The 17,606-nt window shown below is 40.0% G+C and overlaps 1 protein-coding gene across 19 annotated transcripts in view; it reads right to left on the minus strand.

Moving 5' to 3' along the window:
* TACC1 (transforming acidic coiled-coil containing protein 1) overlaps nt 1-17,606 on the minus strand; it is a 120,097-nt gene that overhangs the window by 39,444 nt on the left and 63,047 nt on the right. The window lies entirely within an intron of this gene.

Below are 17,606 nucleotides of genomic sequence, written 5' to 3' on the forward strand. Positions count from 1 at the left end.
CTGTAGACTTACATGGAACTCTGCTGGATATTTAGAGAACATTAATCTGAAGGAGAATACAAACTGCTGGCCTGCCTGATGAGCCTGGGCGTGGTCTGGCCCCATTGGGAAGTCAGGTGTTGTGAGGCCCTGGTAGACACCAGATAAGAGGCCACCCACAAGGCCTGGTATAATGTAAGGGAACAATGAAAGGGAAGAAAAAGGAGGAAGCAGCACTGACTACAGTGTCAGGCACCGTGACTGAGCATTTTACAAACAAAAACTCATACAATCAAAAGAAGAATTAAAGAACACACAGACACAATCTCCTGTCTTAAGGAATCTACAAACTGGAGGCAGTAACAACTTTAGTGAGCAACCAGACCATAAATCCTCCTCCCCATTCCCAATTAAAAAAACAAAAAACAAAAAACACCCCTGGTGCTTTTCACTGAATAGTGGAAATAAGAGTAAGTTCTATATGATAAAGCCCAAAAGCAAGCAAGCTATTTCTTTTAATGGCCAAAACATTATTGAAAAATAAGCTCACTCTCACACAATTAATAAACAGGATACCATTTTTAACCTATCAGATTTGTAAAACTTAAAATATTGATGATACCCATTAACAGTTGCCAGGTAAGAGGGCCAGGAGGCACTCTCATATATTCTGAAGGAGAGTATATTGTGGGATCTTTCAGAGTACTTAGTACTACCTATCAGAATCCAAAATGAACAGATTCTTAATTCATCAACATGACTGTTAGGAATTTATCTTAATTATGTGCACAAAGAGGACCTTACACACATGTACAAGGATGAGGATGTTGACTGAACTGTTGGTTCCTACACACTATTTTGGGGCAATTATAAAGCATCACAGAGGATTGAAAAATCACTAGGCATGCAAACTTACACCAGATATTGTATGGGCGTTAAACCATAGAGTACATCTGTATGTGCTAACAGGACTGGATCTCTAAGACACATTACATGTAAAAAGAAAGGGGAAGAACAGTGCTTGAAAAAAACAGTTACATGATTATTCAATTTAAACATATAAAGACATAAAACTTATATTCTTTTTTTTTTTTTTTTTTTTTAATTTTTATTTATTTATGATAGTCACACACACAGAGAGAGAGAGAGAGATAGGCAGAGACACAGGCAGAGGGAGAAGCAGGCTCCATGCACCGGGAGCCTGACGTGGGATTCGATCCCGGGTCTCCAGGATCGCGCCCTGGGCCAAAGGCAGGCGCCAAACCACTGCGCCACCCAGGGATCCCTAAAACTTATATTCTGAGGCCTAGAATCCTTAAGAAGCACAAAAATCTCTTCTCACCCAAACTTAATACCCCTTTACCCATTTCTCTTTTGTCTCCATGTCACCACAGGATTCCTATTTCCAAGCCCAACCAGCTCCCTGTTGCCTTCTCCTCCCAAGACAGAGGAGTGGAATTCATTGTAAAAGGTTATTTTTGAAGTGTCTCACTCCAGAAAATTTTTTTCTTAAGTACAATATTATTGCAACTGCTTGATATTCTAGATATATTACACTATTTAATCCTTACAACAACCCTGTGAGATTTTTTTTTAATCCCATTTCACAGATGAAGAAATCATGGCTCAGAATGGTTAACCATATACACGAGGGGAGGTGAAGGGAGAGACAGGAAGCAGACAGACTTAGTTTGGAGCACAGGCAGGCCATGGCTTACCCATGCTAGATAGTCACTTAATTAATTCCAGAACTATCTTCGTTCATCTAATTTCTCTTCATTCATGGGAAACCCCAAGTGGGATCTTAAGCTAAGGAAGAAAGGGTTCAGAGTGGGGATTCAACGCTACGGTGTGATACAAATATATTGATTATGTTGTCATATCGACTGAGGGGTGGGCATCTGAGAGTCAGGAAGCAAAGGGACAATCTCTAGGAACAAAGCACCAGTGTCATGCTTCTGAATGCTCTGAAGTGAGATGAAGAATCCATTTGACCATGTTGGGCTACACATCACAAATAGATGGACTATTCTATCCCCATTGGTGGAGATAATCCCACGTGTATAATCACCCATGTTATATATCTCATAATCGGGAAACCTCAAACTACACAACTATAGAATAGGATGCCTGTTACAAAGAAACTGGCCTGGATTTCCAAACTCAAACCCAAAATGTAGGTCTTTGCTATTCAGGGCCACATAAAAGATACGTAGAGAATAACACAAACTTGGAAGGCACAACAATGACAGTGAAGTGTTATAAATGTGTAATAGCAATTGACTCTAAGCCATAGTACTAAAATATTCTACAGAAAGATCCAAACCAGATGTTCAATGTCACCATTCCCTAAAATCAAATCACAAAAATTTTTTTTAAGATAACCATCTAACTAACCAAGCACAGCCCCTTATGACCTGCAGCATACACTGTGCTCCATATAAAGAGATCACAAAATAAGTGCATGGGGCTTATAATCCAGTTAAGGAAACAAGAGCCACACTCAAAGCCCCTTCAGAGAACAATCAAGTGCTAAACACACTGAAATACAGTGAGAGAAGAAGCTACTACCTTCTCATAAAATTGCCACCTCACATGTTCTTATATAGAAAACACCAGTGTTGCTAGACTTCTGACTTTAAGGAGTCAGTTTCTTATATCATCAACTTCTCTTCTAAGGGAGTCATTCCTTCTTTGACTCTACCTTTATATTCAGCAAAAGAGAACTTTCTAGAGCATTATATGAAATAATTTTTTATTTTTAAAGCTAAGTTGTATTTTAAGAGAACCCTTTTGGGGAAGTGCAGAGGGAGAAGGAAAGACAGAATCCTAAGCAGGCTCCACGCCCAGGACATGAGCGCAACACAGGGCCAATCTCACAACCCTGAGATCATGACCCAAGCCAAAATCAAGAGTTGAACACTTAACCAACGGAGCAACCCAGACACCCCTAAGAGAACCTTTATTACTGACTTAGATGCAAGCTAGGAGGTATGTCTAAGGTATGGATTACAGGAGAGCTTAGGAAATCAGTGACTGGACCAAGCTCAGCAATTCCTCAAGGAGGAAAGGAAACATTTGTTCTCAGTGCTGGGGGAGAGCAGAATGGATCAGAGCCCACAACTGACTTCTTAATGATACAGTGATGTCTTCTAATACTGACAGTGTAGGATCTACTTGTTCTGCTACTCCTCAGGAAACAAGCAGAAATAGGTCTCAAAATCACTTTAGTTCCCCCCTCAAACCCAACCTTAGTTCATATTCCTTTGGTAACAAGGGCAACAATCACTCCCTTGAAACAGAACTGACAAAGGAGGAACACAGTACAAATGCTAAATTGCAGACATTGGTAAAATAAGGTTATGTTCTAACTAAGAATTTAGAACAAATCAAATAGTTCACACTTATTTGATCCTCAAAATGTTATCTACCTTGATCCTCAAAACAACCCTGTGAAAAAAGCACAGCAAAGCTTATTAATTCCATTTAAAAATGAGACACTATTATGTTAACAAGTTAGATAACAAATTCCTTGAAAGACACAAACTACTGAATCTGACTCAGAGGAAAATGGAATATCTGAATAGATCTAAAGCAGGGATAGAGACTGAAATGGTAAATTAAAAACTTCCCCCCACCACACACATACACACAACTGTATCAAATTGGTGAATTCTACCAAATACTTAAAGAAAAATTAGTATCAATTCTTCACAAACTCTTACATGAAATGAGGGTAAAAGGCTTCCCAACTCATTTCATCAGTCCAATATTACCTTGATATCAAACCCAAAGCTTTCATAAGAAAGAAACTACAGACTAGTATCTCACATTGAAAAGAGAAGCAAAAATCCTCAACAAAATACTATCAAACTGAATCCACCAACACATAAGAAGGATTATGCATCATGAGCAGTGGGATTTATCCAAGGAATGCAAAGTTGGTGTAACATCTGAAAATCAATTAGGGTAATATACCACAGCAATAGAACAGAAGACAAAACTCACATGATCATCTCAAAATATGGAGAAAAAATTTGAAAAAAAAAAACAAAATTCTTTCATGACAAAAAACACCCAACAAACTAGGCACAGAAGGGAACTTCCTCAACTTGATAAAGGACACCTATGAATTCTACAGCTAATGATATACTTAATGGTAAAAGGCTGATGCTTTCCTCTTAAGGTCAAGAATAAGACATGAATATCAGCTTTTGCTATTTCTATTCAAAATTGTACTAGAAGTCCTAGCCAGTCCCAATAGGCAAGGAAAAGAAATAAGAGGCATCTAGATTGAAAAGGAAAAAGGAGAGCAGCCCCGGTGGCCTAGCGGTTTAGTGTCACCCTCAGCCCGGGGTGTGATCCTCGAGACCCAGGATCAAGTCCCATGTCTGGCTCCCTGTGTGGAGCCTGCTTCTCCCTCTGCCTGTGTCTCTGCCTCTCTCTCTGTGTGTCTGTCATGAATAAATAAATAAAATCTTAAAAAAAAAAAAAAAGGAAAAAGGAAAAACTATCTCTATTTGCAGATGAAATGATCTCGTACATAGAAAGTTCTAAGGAATACACCAACAAAAACTATTATGACAAATGAATTTAGCAAATTTAGCAAATTTGCAGAATACAAGATCAGTGTGCACAAATCAACTGTATTCCTATACAGCATTCAAAAATCAATTGTATTTCCATACATGCAATGAAAAATCCAAAAAAGAAATTAAGAAAACAATTCCATTTATCATAGTATCAAAAAGAATAAAATACTTAAAGGTAACAAACAAGGCCAAGCTTGTACTCTAAAAACTATAGAACATAATTTGAGGAAATTAAAAATCTTAATGGAAAGACATCCTATATTCATGGAGTGGAAAATTTAACATTGTTACCATGATAGTACTCCCCAAATTTATCTACAGATTGAATACAATCTGTATCAACATACCAGCTGGCTTTTTTGAAAAAAATTAATAAACTGATCCTAAAATTTATAAGGACATGGGAAGAACCCAGAGTAACTAAAACAATCAGAAAGACAAAGTTGGAGGACTCATATTTCCTGATTTCAAAACTTACTACAGAGCTACCATAATCAAGAATATATGATAAACATAAGGAAAGGCATACAGATCAATAAAACAAAAGTTCAGAAGCCAACCCTTAACATCTATGATCAAGTGACTTTTGACAAGGTCGGTAAAAGGGTACAAAATCAATTCAAACACTCTTTTCAATGAATGGTGCTGGACATCTACATGCAAAAGAAAGAAGTTGCACCATTTCCTCACAACACATATAATAATTAGCTCAAAATCAATCACAGATCTAAGTATAAGAGCTCAAACTATAAAACTCTTAGAAGAAAACATAGGGGTAATAAATCTTTGTGACGGTGGGTTAAAAGGCAAAACCTTCTTGGATATGACATAAGGGACAAAAGAAAAAGTAGAAAATTGAACATCATCAAAATTAAAAACTTCTACACATCGAATGATGCCCTCAAAAATGTGAAAAGGGGGGTGTCTGGGTAGCTCAGTTAGTTAGGCATCCAACTCTTGATTTCAGCTCAGGTCATCATCTCAGAGTTGTGAGATCATTCGGCTTTGGGTATGGAGCCTGTTTAAGATTCTCTCTCCCTCCTCCCCTAAAAAAAAGTGAAAAGACAACCCCCAGAATGGGAAGAACTATTTACAATTACATATCTAATAGGGGACTTGTATCCAGAATACATAAAGTACTCTTACAACTCAATATAAAAAGATAAACAACACAGTCAAAAAGTAGGCCAAGGGCAGCCTGGGTGGCTCAGCAGTTTAGCGCCACCTTCAGTCCACGGCCTGATCCTGGAGACCCAGGATCGAGTCCCACGTCGGGCTACCTGCATGGAACCTGCTTTTCCCTCTACCTCTCTCTCTTGCTCTCTTTTATAAATAAATAAAATCTTAAAAAAAAAAAAAGTAGGCCAAGAATCTGTATAAACATTTTGCTAAAGAAGATATACAAACAGCCAATGAATACATGAAAAGATGCTCAACACTGTTAGGCATTAGGGAAATACAAATCAAAACCAGGATATACCACTTCACACCTACTAAGATGGCTAAAATCAAACAGACAGGTAACAAGTGTTGACAAGGATGTGGAGAAATTGAAATCCTCACACACTCTTGGTAGGAATGTAAAATGGTGCAGCCACTTTGGAAAACAGTTTGACAGTTCCTCAAAGTGTTAGAAATACAGTTACCTTATGACCCATCAGTAACACTACTAGGTATATAGGTATATACCCAGGAGAAATGAAAACATACATCCACAGAAAAACCTGAACAGGAAATGTTCGTAGCAGCATGAATCTTAATCGCCCCGAAGTGGAAATAACTCTAACGTCCATCAACTGAACAAAATATGACACATTCATGTAATGGAGTATTTACTGACAATAAAAAGGAATGAAGTACCGATACATGCTACAATATGGATGTGAACAGAGGCAGTCACAATAAACTATAGATTGTATAGTTCTATTTACATAAAATGTCCAGAATAAGCAAATATACTGAGACACAAAGTAGATTATCAGTTGCCTAGGACTAGGGGGTGGAATGGCAAAGGAATGCTAAAGGGTACAGAATTTCTTTGGGAGTGATAAAATGTTCTAAAAATCGGATGAAGGCCACAGTTGTACAATTCTGTTAGTATACTAAAAATCATTGAATCAGGAGTGCCTTGGTGGTTCAGTCAATTAAGTATTTGCCTTTGGCTCAGGTCATGATCTCGGGGTCCTGGGATGGAACCCTGCATCGGGCTCCCTGCTCAATGGGGAGTCAGCTTCTCCCTCTCCCTCTACCCCTTCCCCCTGCTCATGCTTTCTCTCTCTCTCAAATAAAATCTTTTTAAAAATCATTGAATTGGGGCAGCCTGGGTGGCTCAGCAGTTTAGCGTCACCTTTAGCTCAGGGCATGATCCTAGAGACCCGGGATGGAATCCCACATCAGGCTCCCTGCATGGAGACTGCTTCACCCTCTCCTCTGCCTGTGTCTCTGCCTCTCTCTCTCTCTCTGTGTGTCTCTCATGAATAAATAAATAAAATATTTTTAAAAATTATTGAATTATAGACCCTTAAAATGGGTGAACTGCATGATATGTGAGTTAGATCTCAATAAAACTGTTAAAAAAGAAAAAATGGACATGGCTCAAAAGCTCAGAGCAAGCACAGCATCCTGCAGTTCCTAATAAAATATTCTACTCTACCACAGACTTGTATTTCAGAAAATGCTTTAAATAGTCTCTTATGTATATCACGTGTAGGAACTCAAACTTCAGAGAAGTGGTAGGTCTCACCATCACATCAATTTGGAATTTTAAATTTCTCTTGAGGAAGCCTACAATGTGCTAAATTCTATTTACAGAAAAAGGTGAAAAAATGACATCACTCCTCTCTCCTACAACAGATATAGCACAGTACAGGAACCATCCTAGAGGCAGGACAATCATCAAGTTCAAAAGGCTTTTGGCTTTGTTCCTGTCTAGGGAGGGGAAGATTTTTTCAATGCTAGTTTTTAACATTTGACTTCTTCCAAGACCTCCTTCACATACTCCCTTATTAAAACTATCTATTTGCTGTTAAAACTTCTGGAGAAGCCAAGGAGGCCAAGAAGCCTGGGAAACAGAGGCCAGCTAGCCTCCTCCAAACTCAGCTCTGTAAGGGCCTTACGCCCAAGCCCCCAAAGCAGAGCTGACACTCTATCAGTGCCCACTGCTGGGCGCATGTCAGACAAATAAAGGACTCTTTTCAACTGATATCTTTTATGTACAGAAAAGGTACATATAAGTAGTGGTAAAGCTGTGTACCTCTAAACCAACAGCTGTGAGGGATTAACATTTGTTCTTCATTTGACCCCTTCCCTTTGAAGAGCTCTCCTCACTCAAATGTATGGATGGCTTGGTCTTGCCCTTCCACCCCCTACTCTCCTGTGTTTGAATCAGGGCTTCAGGAGGGAAATGAGCGTGATTCTGGCACTTGTGCCACCCCTTCCTGCTAAAGTGATCCGACTTGAGGAGACTGTTAATAAGGTACATATTAGCATTTAGGCAAGTGTCCAAAATTCGAGGTTTTTTGTTTTTTTCCCAATTTCATGTCTGAATTCCCAGTCCCTCTGATTACCCCAAAGCTTAAATATATTTTATATATGTACGTTCTCAGTCATTTGGTCAAGAGCACAGGCCTTAAAGTGGAGAAGTCGACATGATGTATTACCCAGGGGCAGGACAACAGCACCAGCAGGCCTTTTCCAGGAATGCTAGGTAGAAAGAACCTCAGGGTACAGGCTACAAAGCTCACATTCCCCTGACAACCACTGAGGCCTCAGGTCACCCAGAAACACGAGAGTAAGGAGGGGATTCCAAGTGGGTGAGTCAAGGCAGGAAAATGCGGAACATCCTCCTAGGTATGCAGTAACTTTAAGATGTCACTACTTAGAGCAGAAAAACATCAACACCCAACACCCCCACACACACCCTCACATACACTCCTGACCAAACCCAGACAGAAACAAACTGTCCAAACTTCCTCCTCCACGGCCTCCAAAAAAAAAAAAAGAAAAAAAAATCACCAAATAAAACACTACTCAGGAGCTGGGAGGGACAGGGGAGAAGGCAGGGGCGAGTTTATTGCTATTTGTAAGAGTGTAAGAGAGCACCAGATGCCATTTCTCCTGAGATAAGCTTCTAACTCCTGACAGTGGCTCACTGTAAAATGTAACACTCCACAGGTAAAGAATACTATGGAAAGCCACTTGATGAGCTGAAAAAGCTTATATACTAAGGATAAAGAAAATATTTCAAATTTCCAAACCAGTATGTTATGCTATTTTACTTAAAAAAAAAAAAAAAAAAAAAAAAAGACCCAACTCTGTCCTCTGAAGGCCCAGATCCTAATATGAAAGAAGGGAAAAGCCCACCAATCCTGAGTGTCTGCCACCCAGGCAGCCAAACCTTCTCCACAGAAACCCTTCCCATAACTAATACGTCTTCTCTTCTCATTCCTGAGATGCCCCGGAGTTTCAGAAGTCTGGATTTGTTTGAGGTTACATTTCGAATACATGAGAAATCCCCCACCACAGACAGAAAATGTAGAAGGACCTCCCTGTGGACTTCTCCTCCGAACCCAACGCCTGCAGCCTGCAGCAGGATGAGTGGAGAGAAAGAGCACGTGCTAGCAGATGGGACTCCTCTGCAGAGATGGGAAATTGTGTAACTTCACTCCGCTGCTGCCAAACAACCATAATGTGCATCTCTTCAGAAATAATTACTGGAGGATTCAAAATACCAACTGCCTCTCTCACAAAGAAGCAACCACCCACACAGGAGCTGGGGGCTGATGCAGGATAAAGGAAAAGAGAAAGGAGCCTCCAGACAGAGCAACAGCAGCTGATTTGCCAGTCACATCACATGCCTCCACAACAGGACAGAGGCCTTGGCTGAAGACCATGTTATTTCTCCCATCTCTTCTGCTCCAGCACTCTAAGAAAAGGGGCAAAAGGAAGAGGTGGATAAAGCAGCAAAGAGGCCCCAGAGGAAGAGAGTAATAAAAAACTCTGAAGTCTTTGAAATTACACTGTTTAGCAGAAGTTTGGCTTTTTTTAAAGTAGGAAACAGGGGTGCTTGGGTGGCTTAGTTGTTTAGGCGTCTGCCTTCGGCTTGGGTCATGATTCTAGGGTCCTGGGATGGAGCCCCACATAGGGCTCCCTGCTCAGTGGGGAGCCTGCTCCTCCCCCCCACTTAAGCTTTCTCTCTCTCAGATAAATAAATAAAATCTTCGGGCAGCCTGGGTGGCTCAGCGGTTTAGTGCTGCCTTCAGCCCAGGGCGTGATCCTGGAGTCCCGGGATCGAGTCCCACCTTGGCTCCCTGCATGGAGCCTGCTTCTCCCTCTACCTGTGTCTCTGCCTCTCTCTCTCTGTGTCTCTCATGAATAAATAAATAAAATCTTAAAAAAAAAAAAAAAAAAGTAGGAAAGAGTCTTAAGCTAGTCAGCCTCCAAGATGGTCCCCAATGAGGGCGCCATTTATCAAGTGAGATGAATCCCATCTCCTGGCAATCATGCTGTTGGACAGACCTGTGTAAACAAAAAGATATTGTGGAAATAACTGTGACTTCTGAGGCCAAGTCATAAGAGATACTACAATTCCCGTCTTGCTCTTGGATCACTCACTCTGTGGCTAGTCAGCTGCCATGCTGGAAGAACACTCAAGCAACCTCATAGACAGCAAGGTCCACCCACATGGTAAAGAGCTGAGGCCTCCCACCAACAGCCAGCACTTGCCAGGCAGCAGTGAGCTACCTAAGTTCTTCCAAACCCGATCAAGCTCTCAGATGATGACAGTCCCAGCCAATACCGTGACTGTATTCTCACAAATAACCCTAAGCCAAATCACCGAGCTAATAAGCTGCTACTCAAATTCCAGACCTATGAAAACTATGTGAAATAATATTCTAAGCTGTTAATAAATTTTGGAGTAATTTGTTATGCAGCAATAGGTAACTAATAGGCCTTTTAGAAACTCCTCTTTGTGGGGCAGCCCGGGTGGCTCTGCGGTTTAGCACCGCCTCCGGCCCAGGGCTTGATCCTGGAGACCAGGGATCAAGTCCCATGTCGGGCTCCCTGCATGGAGCCTGCTTCTCTCTCTGCCTGTGTCTCTGCCTCTCTCTCCCTCTCTGTGTCTCTCGTGAATAAATAAAAAAATCTTTAAAAAAAAAAAAAAAAAAAGAAAGAAACTCCTCTTTGGGAGCACCTGGGTGGCTCAGTCAATTAAGTATCTGCCTTCAGCTCTAGTCATGATCCCAGGGTCCTGGGATCAAGCCCTGCATTCATAGGCAGCCTGGGTGGCTCAGTGGTTTAGTGTCACCTTCAGCCCCAGGAGTGATCCTGGAGACCTGGGATTGAGTCCCATGTCGGGCTCCCTGCATGGAGCCTGCTTCTCCCTCTGCCTATGTTTCTGCCTCTCTCTGTGTCTCTCATGAATAAATAAAATCTTAAAAAAAAAAAAAATTAAAAGCTTTAAAAAAAAAAAAAAAGCCCTGCATTCAGAATCCCTGCTCACCAGGGAGCCTGCTTCTCCCTCTCCCTCTGCTTGCACTCCTAGTGCTTGCATTCTCTCTCTCTTCCTGCTAAATAAATAAAAGCTTCTTTAAAAAAATAAAAAGAAAGAAAACAAAAAAACCTCCTCTCTCTATCCCAAAATAGATGCAGAGTCCCAGGAGGCTGCATACATCTCCATGCAGATGCCTTTTCTCATCCACATGTGACTCACAGGTGGAGAGAGAAAGCAATAGCTACTACTGAATATGTCCCCACCCTCTTAATTTCTCACTGATGAGCTGAAGCTAAGCATTAAAGATGCAAAATGTTTTCAATAGAGCAGCTTACCCTGTAACGCTTTCTTTCCTGCTTCAAGCTCTATATCTAAATTTTGCTGCAAATTCAAAATTTGATATTCAAAATTCCTGAAGTACATTTTATACTTCACATATATACGTGCCAAGTTAATAAATGTGAATACATGTCCCCTATGGAACTTATAAAAAAAATTACTATCACTTAACAGGATACATTAAAGGATGCTCTCCCTGAGCAAACAACCCTGTCTTGGCAACATTTTAAGAACCTTTATTTCCTCTGATAAGTTTTCTCTTCAATCAGTGAAGACAGAGAATCACGGATTCCCTGGGGAGAGAAGCTGTATAATATGTTCTATGAAGCTATGGATGTGTGACCTTAAAAGCTGAATTTAAGGGGCACCTCGGTGGCTCAGTGGTTGACTGTCTGCCTTTGGCTCAGGTCATGATCCCCGGGGTCCTTGGAAAGAGTCCTGCTTCTCCCTCTGTGTGTCTCTGCCTCTCTCACTGTGTCTCTCATGAATAAATAAATAAATATATTTTTTAAAAAACCCTGAATTTAAGACCCTAGTCTAGTATTAACAGTAAAGACAATGGCCTGGATTTTCCAATCCTTGGAATGGAGATCACATGCATCCTATCTCATAGCATCACTGTTCTAAAAATCAAGCAAGATGCTGAAAAGAAACAAAAAAAGCTTACTTGTTTCCAATACATTCAGTAAACTCAGCTGAAAGAAAAAGCCAGTGTTCTGCTAGGTGGGAGTCGTATAGTGGGAAAGGTGGAGATCAGTAATTTGTTCTATCTCCAGCAATGACATAGGAAAAAGGGTACCTGGACTGGCTAGGAAAATATCTGTATCTGCCAAACAGAACTGCCAGATTACATTTTTTCATTTGAAATATCCATTTGGCCATTAGTGACCTAACCCCTGGAGATGTGACCATGTTTGAGGAAACTTCATAAAATTAGGTTTACATACAAGCAAAGGTGACAGTGAGATCCTGAACTTACAAACAGCAATCCCTTTCTAGGCCCAATGCAACAGTTTTTAGGCAGTTAAGTGACCCTCATTTATCACATCCCCACGGAGACTGCTGTTTTGTTTTGGGGAGATAAACCAGGATCTTCCCATTCCTGACCTGAGGTTAGAGAGTGTGACTAAAAGGTTTATGCTGCCAGCCAGGACTTCCTATGAAGAGTGTTACAACCCACTTGAAAAAGACACTATGAGTACTCTTTAACCTAAATGTTTAAATGTCTTTAGACCACATCCATTTTTTTAAATGGAGTATTATATGGCAGCAACATCATTTTGGAAGGGTTGCCCCCAACCAGACAGACACACACCGGATGCCTCCAACCACCACAGACTGTCAAAGTAAGTTACCTTGCTTTGATGCTCAGGTAAGCCCCAGACTGGGGAGTACAAGTCTGAAATGAGTTTCATCCTTACAACATTTCTCACAAATTTACTATTCATTTGGAAAGAAAAATACTGCTTTATAGTTATAAATAAATCTAGTAAAATGTATACTCAACAGGCAGACTTTTCCCCTGCCCCTAAGTTTTTTATTCAAATATTACAGTTCTGCACTTTCTGAGGTGTCTGCTGGAAAAACTATACTTTCTCCCTAAGACATTTTCTTTGGGTGGAACACCATACAGAAACTCTCTACATGGCTCATTTACACTTGTATAAATAAAGCAACAAAAAAACATGGCTCTGATCCCATTTACTAACTAGTAGGAATCTCCCAAGTTGAGAGCTAAAAACATTACATGGAAAAAAAAAATGTACCATGCTGCTGAGGTTTTCAAGCCTTAAACATCTTACAATATAAAATAATATAAAAATTTAAATTGAACTATGAAGGAGCCAATTACATTTTAAAAAATCAAATAAAAATAAAAGAGATAGGGGATGGCTTAGGATGTTATTGAAGGAGCCATGGGAGTTGAACTATTGGACTAACATTAAGAGTCCTTATTAGTATTATTTCTAGGAAATTCTAATAAAGCAATCCCTATGGTAGGGGCAGGAAGAGAATGTTAAACTAAATCCTTAGGAGAACCATATTCACGGATTCGACTGGAACACTTCAATAAACACGTAATGAAAAATGTCTACATATTATTTTCTTATACATATAACTCAAAGCCTTAGAACCAAAAACCTAAGGCTTACATTTTAACAAGACTTATATTCCATGTCTCATATATGTAGTCTGAAATACCCAATAAATAAACTATTTCAACCACACAACATATACCAACAACATACCACATCAATTGTCAAATAAATTCGGGAACACCCAATTAAAACCATTAAATTAAATTAAAACCATTAAATTAAAATAATTAAATACACTAAACACTTAATGGGCAAAAGTTTAGTGTCTATATATACTTGTACTTATATTAAATGATTCCCAAACTCTCTTCATTCTTCCCTAATTTCCTTTTTTCATAACTCCTTGGATCTTTTAGTCAACTGAAAATCAGGTATACTGACAGATCAATGACATTTGTGTTTTACACGGGAGACAAATAGCCAGCCCAAACAAGTCTTTCCCCAAAGCCTTACATAACCACACAGGCCTGTACTAAGGCACCTGGTCCCATGCTTCATTGTGAATTAATCATGGATAGCCTTGCCACCTTCTTTAAAGTTATCCCAAACTACTTAAGTTTTATATTTTTATCACAATTGTCGTAAGTGTGGATCTAAGTCAGCAAACTTTTCTGTGAAGAGCCAAGCAGTAAATATTTTAGGCTTTTGCTGTCCATTTAGTCTCTGTTCCAAGTACTCAACCTTGAGGGGCGCGTGGCTGGCTTTGTAAAGCATATATATGACTCTGAATCTTAGGGTCGTGAGTTCAAGCCCCACAGTGGGTATGGAGCCTATTTAAAAACAAACAAAAAACCTTGCTACTTTAGTGTGAAAGCAGCCATATTAGAACAACACCTGAGTGAACCTGTGGCTGCATTCCCACAAAACTTTATTTATGGGCCCTAAAGTTTGAATCTCCTATAATTTTCACACTGCACAATTTTTTTCAACCATTTAAAAATGTAAAACTAATTCTTAGCTCCCAGGCAGATTCATAATTGGCCACAGCAGGCAGCAGGCCATATTTGGGTCTATGAGCCAGTCTTGCTGATTCCAGAGCTAGACTACCAAAACTGTGTCAACAAACAACTCTGCATTCCCCCTAGGCCTTCAGCAGTAAATATCTATGGATTGATTTTATTTATCTTCCCTTCTATTCTGGAGGTCTATAGTTTGTCTTTGAAATGCTGAGGCATCTAATTAACACATCAAACAGGGTAGATTTAACTAGTCATTCCAAGGGCATTTGATAGTTTCAGCAGAAATTGATATTTTCTTTCTCAAAGAAAGGTAACAAACTATAAATGAAGCTGTGTGTGGGTGTGTGTGGTGGGGAGGCTTCTAGTAGCAGAGGACTGCAGCTTTTATAGTCCAAAACAATGGACAAAAACCACAGTCCACCACAAAAAAGGGGATGCACTTGAGATTGAACCCTTTTTAAAAGTCCTCTCTTAGGTGAAGAAGTCTCCTCACTGATATATCCTTCAGCAAAGAACAACAACAGTAACACCAGCAGCTTAGACATTCTTTGTTGGGGAAGGCAGACAGATAGCAAACACAGAATTGCCAGCCCTAATATTACAGCTACTACTGTGGTCTTTTCAATGAACCTCTTTGGTTCAAGTTTTATTTTAGCAGTTAGTCTGAAACCAGCTCCCATCTATGGCTTTAAAAAATCCCCACAACCTCATCTACCATTTAATTCCTAGGACAGCATATAACCCTATCTCAAAAAGCATTATTAGAGTTCAGATACTGTAAGTCCCCTCAAAAAACTCCCAATAAAAAGAAAATTAACTTTGTATAGACGTAGATGTTTCCCTGCATTCAAAGAATTAGATGGAGGTTGGGGTGGGGGCTGTGGCTATGGTATGTGGTATACAGCCCACACATTGGAGGGCCATCATATACCAGGAAGCCAGGATCTTTTACATACGTTAACTCCAACCCCCGACTAACAACTCAAATATCATTCCTCCGGAAAATATAGTCTTATATAATCTCTACCTGCTGCTCCATCACGTCCTGAAATCACAGAAACATGAAAGACTAACTGTATCAGGAGTTAAATCATCAACAATTTCAGGAGAAAGAAGTTGATTCAAGCCCAGAAATTAAGACTTTAACATGAAATGAGTCTCTAGGAATTTTTGTTCACTGATATCATTCTTAGTCAGACCTGGGCTTTGGGAGTATTTTTGTATTTCCTTGTATATGTATAATAAGGTCATCAACAAGACTCTGAACTAACTTTACAGGTTAGGCAGAAAGAGTTCTCAAAGGCAGAATACTACCAGGCTGATATGCAATCATCCTATTATTTAAACACCGTAAACGAAAAGATTTCTTAATATGGAGTAGTAATTTTCCAGATTGTACACTCTCCCTCAACCCCTACCAAATACATGGCCTTCAATCATGATCTACTTCGCAGAGCTTCCCTGGTCCATGACTCTAAAGACAAAAAACTTTTAGAAAGAATAAAAAAAAAACAGTGTGAACTAGAAGTTACCAAAACATTTAAAAAAGAATCGGTGGCACAAGGAAGAAACAAACATTTGGGTCTCTATGGTTCTGGGGGACTGTCTCTATGCAATTAGCAAAGAATCTGACAAGATGAATCAGACTACCAGCTGACAGAATGGCGAGGAAGGGGCCCTCCCAAGCTGAGAGCAATTCAAAGTAACTTTCAAATAACTACTTAACATGTCTGGTGAGCATTATTTAAATGGGATGGGAAAGCTTCAAAATAGGTCTTTCCAGCTTTCAAATCTCCTTTCTGAACTGCCAGTCTTAAGAGAGGAAAAAGAAAGCCACAAATAACAAGTGCATCTTCCATGCTGTAAAGCTCTTAAAAAAAAAAAAAAAGAAAAAAGAAAAAGTTGAATTCCTAACTCCCCATACCTATGAGTGTGACCTATTTGGAAATAGTACCTTTGCAGATGTAATCAAATTAAGATGAGGTCATACCAAATTAAGAGGGTCCCTGTATTCACTGACTGGGGTCCTTAAAAGAATGTCATGTGAAGGCACAGAGGCACATGGGAGAAGCCTGCCATGTAATGAAGGAGACAGAGATTAAAGTTACACTGCCACAAGCCAAGGAACACCAAGAATTACACTAGCAACCACCAGAAGCTACAGGAGACAAGAAAGGATTCTTTCCTAGAACGTGTGGAGAGAACATGGCTCTGTGGACACCTTCATTTTGGACCTCTAGCCTCCAAATCTGTGAGAATACATTTCTGTCATTTTAAGCCATTACAAAATGTTCCAGACTTCCCTTTATCTGGTTACCTTCAGCTACTGTTCCCTCCCTAGTCACTCCACTCTAGCCACACTTGGCCTCTTCAGACTGGCCCTCAAAACCCTCCCACCATGGGGCCTCACCCCACCGCAGGCTGGTCCTGCTTCAGACCTTTGCAGATAACATTCCCTCTGCTGAAAGGGTTCTCTCCCCAAGAATCTGCAAGTCTGAGCCCTCAATCTTCCCTCAGGGCTCTGCTCAAGTTCCTTTATTGGCAAGGCTCCGCCTAATTAATTACTCTTCAGCATCTCTTATCCCTACTCCATACACCCTATTCCTCCTTCCACTGCTGTATTTAGGACAAGCTGACATATATATCTTGTTTAACCTTTAAAAGATCCATCTTCCTCTATCTATAATGTTAGCTCAGTGAGAGCAACACTTTTTCACTGCTGAATCACAGCACACTCTACTGAGTGGATAAACAGATTCTATCAGGACAGGTGAAATTTTACTCAAAATTGGCTGTGTGACAAAAAAGGTTTCTGCTAATTAAATGGAACATCAGAAGCTTTTGTAGATGAAGGACAGGCTCAAGGTTGAGCTCTGAGGGGGCTAGGAGACAATCTCTGTGCCAGATTTTCTTAGGTAGACAGAGAGGTTCCCCACCATTCCTATGTAGCTTAGGGGAGAGGTAAACAATTTTAAAACAACTTCTTAAGATACCTTCTTATCTACAAAGATCAACTCTTAACTAGAATTTTTGTCTCCAGCCACACACACACCCCTGGAGAAAGTGACTGAACCTGAGAAATATCTAAAGCCAAATCTAAACATACCTCCATCTCCGCATTACTATACACACTTTTGTTTTTTAG

The sequence above is a fragment of the Canis lupus genome, chromosome 16 (genome assembly GCF_003254725.2).
Source record: "Canis lupus dingo isolate Sandy chromosome 16, ASM325472v2, whole genome shotgun sequence".
In the NCBI taxonomy this organism is placed as follows: Eukaryota; Metazoa; Chordata; class Mammalia; order Carnivora; family Canidae; genus Canis; species Canis lupus.